Below are 4,095 nucleotides of genomic sequence, written 5' to 3' on the forward strand. Positions count from 1 at the left end.
CTATCTATCTATCTATCTATCTATCTATCTATCTATCTATCTATCTACCTACCTACCTATCTCTCTCTCTCTCTCTCTCTCTCTCTCTCTCTCTATCTATCTATCTATCTATCTATCTATCTATCTATCTATCTATCTATCTATCTATCTATCTATCTATCTATCTATCCATCCGTCCTTTAATTTCTTAACTTCAAGCCTGCATTTGTATTAGTTTATTTTTATTTGCTTTTTCTTTTAAACACCACTGCTGTTTCTCAGTGATTTGTCTTCTTTCCCAAATCCTGTAATAATCTGTACAGTTAAGTAAAATAAAATAAATAAGCATGTTGGCCAAATCTGAAAATAATTCAGAGTTTTGCAGACTTTCATTTTTGTTTTACTTTATACTAGAAGTCATTGTTTAAGTTCTCTTGGTTTTCCTTTTCACTGCATCAGTTCATAAAAATCTAAACATATTTCACCAAATTATTGATATTTGTCATTTCATTTTACTAGACTTTAATACCCCCCCATGACTCACTTTCCCAACTCCTACACACTGGTAAATTGAGTCCTCAGAGGTTAGCTAATTACTCCCCTTTTGGCTCTAGGATAGTAAGTTCTAACACTATAGCTCATGAGTCCCCATTGTGTGTGCTCCCCACTATTCACAATATCTTCCCAATATTAATCATTCATTGATATTAACTTTTATGAAAGGAAATTTACCGAGAGTTCATATAGCTAGGCTAATAACAAAAGCATTCTCCTAAAAAGGGAGTACCCACTTGGTCCCTGGGGATAATGGGCTCAAACTTAAAGAGCATATATGACAAAGAGAAACCCATAGGTCATGGGTCTGAAAATCCATTTTTCTCTTTTTGAAGACTTGTTCATTCTATCTTCATATCTCATATCTATCTTTTTCTTTCTGCTTACATGATGGCCACTCCCATTCAAGCCCTTATCACTTCTCACTCAGACTATTACAATGGCTTCTAAATTGGTCTGCCTTACTTTAAGTGAAGTTAATTTTATATCCTTTTTTCAATGACTTTTTGTTGTCTATAATTTTTAGGATACTGTGTTCAATAATGGATGTATTTAATATTGCTGCTTTTTTGAATTTGTTTAAAATGTTTTTATGCTCAAATAGAGGCTTAATTTTTGTAAAGGTGCCATGTAGAGATGAGAAATATGAGCATTCTTTGTTATTCAAATTAAATAATTCTTATACAGCTATCATATCTAACTTTTCTAAAATTCTTTTCAGGTATTTAACTTCTTTGTCATTTTTTTTTGCTTAGATTTGTCTAAGGGTATTAAAGTCTTCCACTAATATTGATTTACTGTTTATTTCTCTATATATACAGCATAGCATTTAAAAACTTAAGAAAGAAGTTAAATTAATTTCTTTCTTAAGTTTTTAAATGCTATGCTGTTTGGTGTGTGTGTATATATATACATATATATATATGTGTAGATATATATAAAGTTTTGAAGTTAATTCTTTGTCTATGGTATCTTTAATAGGAGAGAACTTCATTTAGATTGGAAAGCTCAGTGTGGATCAAATTTCTATCCAAGATGTGCCACCAGTTTTCTTTGCTCTTTTTTTGCTTGTAGGTGGACAAAGACCCTATGAGGTTAACTTTGTATTTGGGGATAATTATGATTTTCATTTCTACATATAAGTTTGTATATGATGCAACATCATTGAGACTTTACTGCATGACACTGGGGGAAAAAGTCAATGGGGAAAAAAAGTGAATGAACATTGCTTACTTTTCCATAAAGATCACAGAGACAAGGATTTTGTTTTAAAAAGCAGTTTTGCCTCTTTGCCTTGGATGGGAAATTTCAAACAGGGAGTAAGTGTGTAAATTGGGCATAGCTTGGAGGTATCATGCTTCTCTACATTCCCCTATCACAGGAGTAGCTTTCTTTGATTTGATTGTGTAGCTGGAATAAATTTTGTCTTATCTCTGAAGTTTAGGAGCTTATAAGAGTTTTATTAATAACAATCAAAACCATGAGATTTTCTCTTTAACTTGGCTTAGTCCTTGATTAGAAGGGGAGATATAATTACTTTCCCTGACACTATTTATTCTCTTTGTCTATTTAATGTACACCTACCTCTTCACTTCCACTGCAACTCCCCTGTAAGAATTAACAGATGAATCACAAAGCTGTTATGATCAATCAATTTTATTTTGACACCTATCAAGACATAGAAATGGCTTAAAGAAGTGCAGAAAATCATATGAAAGTGGCTACAAAATGCAGTCACAGAGGAAGGTGGAGGAAAATTGAAACCTTTCATAACACTCAAAAGAGGATTCACAGTCTATTCCAACCAACACCTACTGAATTATTTCCTCATGAATGGATGCTCAGTTAAGTCTAAAAGCCAGTATCTAGTCTCTGAACACATCACAAGGCACCTGCAAGGACTTCTTCTCTCATCATCATCATCCTGCTGGTACTGCAGGATCTGCTACTCTTGCCAATCCCAACTCTGATTCAACTCTGATTAAATTTCAAACACGAATTTGGCTCTACTTCCCCCAACCTAGTGTCTGCATAGAACGCTTCATGAGAATTATTCTTTGAGTGGAGAGAGAACAATACTGTCTATTTAGGTTGACAATTCCCAGAATTCACATGGTTAAGTTTCAGAGCTTTCATCTTCTACAATGTGAGGAGAAAAAAATTCTTTCCCTCCAAAACACAACTCTTCTTTTGTTTGTGGAAAAGACCAAAAAAGTCCAAACTAGCCGTAGACTTTGTCATCATGTGTATTTCCACTTGGCAAGGGACTGATATTGCTCTCTTCAGTTAAACTAAAAAAACATACCTATTGGGTCACACTGAACTTGTCTGCATAATAGCACACACCCTTTATCCTTAGTTCAACTTTACAGAATGTAATGATATTACAGGAACTATTATTTGTATTTCTCAGTTTATCAAGAAATAGTTTAATTTTCAATTTGCTGCACTTTAATAAAAGCAGCGCTTTTGCCATTTGGAAAGCACTGTAAATAAAATTTGAAATATTCAGCTACTACTGTTTATTCTCCTGTCTGAGGGAAGTTGAGCAATGCAAGATGGCCCCTCAAAGAAGATGAGTAGGGCACAGGAAACTTCTCTTATTAAATGGAAACGACACGCTGCTTCAGTCTCTCCAGTTAACATTTCACAAACAAGTCCCAACTATGCCAGAGAATGAGAGCTCTACATCAGATTCTGACGCCCTACCTCCTCTTCTATTCCAATGGCTCTCCACTTTTAAGGACCTCACTTTGAGGACTGTTGTTGTGCTTAATTTATAGATGATGCTATCTATTATGTTAAAGGAATATGACATTAAATTTTAATGATTACTGTTATGTAGAGATGGATGCATGGAATCCCTGCAAAGATACAGGGACAGCCTCACCCAGAATTCCAGGGGACTAATCTGCTAATGGAATAATCTAGGCAATGGAGGTCCTGGCAAGTCCTATGAACTAAAAGTTTTATCTTTCTTTAGCAAAGATAAGGAAAAACTTTCCTATATTCAGGAATATTTCTAGAAAACACTATAGAAATCACATTGTAGCTTCCATTGTAGCATTTACAGCTCCTAAAGTAAGTAAAGTTCTACTTTGATGCTTCATAGAGGAATTCAAAATCTGGTAATTCCCACAAAGCTGGAAAGATTTTGAGAACAACTCTCTCTGTTATTTCAGGACTGTCTTGGCTAAATTTGGAAACACTGATCCCTTGGAATTTACTCACAAGGCTACACACACACACACACACACACACACACACACACACACACACACACGCATGTTATAGCAGCTGACAACAGTTTTTCCTTAATTTTTAATTTAGATTTTTACTTATATATTTTATTTTTATTCTGTTTTCATTTCTGAATATGTCCTCATTTCCCTAATCCAGAAAACTGTCCTTTATAACCTAGGATAATAAAAAATGGGGAAAAAAGCAATTCCCCCCAAATAATCTATCAATAAGAAATTGAGAAATCAAGTATCCACTATGCATCAGAGACTGTGCTAAGTGCTGAGTATGCAAATAAAAAGAGTGAAACAATGCCTAGTC

Source organism: Gracilinanus agilis, chromosome 1, assembly GCF_016433145.1.
Source record: "Gracilinanus agilis isolate LMUSP501 chromosome 1, AgileGrace, whole genome shotgun sequence".
Taxonomy (NCBI): Eukaryota; Metazoa; Chordata; class Mammalia; order Didelphimorphia; family Didelphidae; genus Gracilinanus; species Gracilinanus agilis.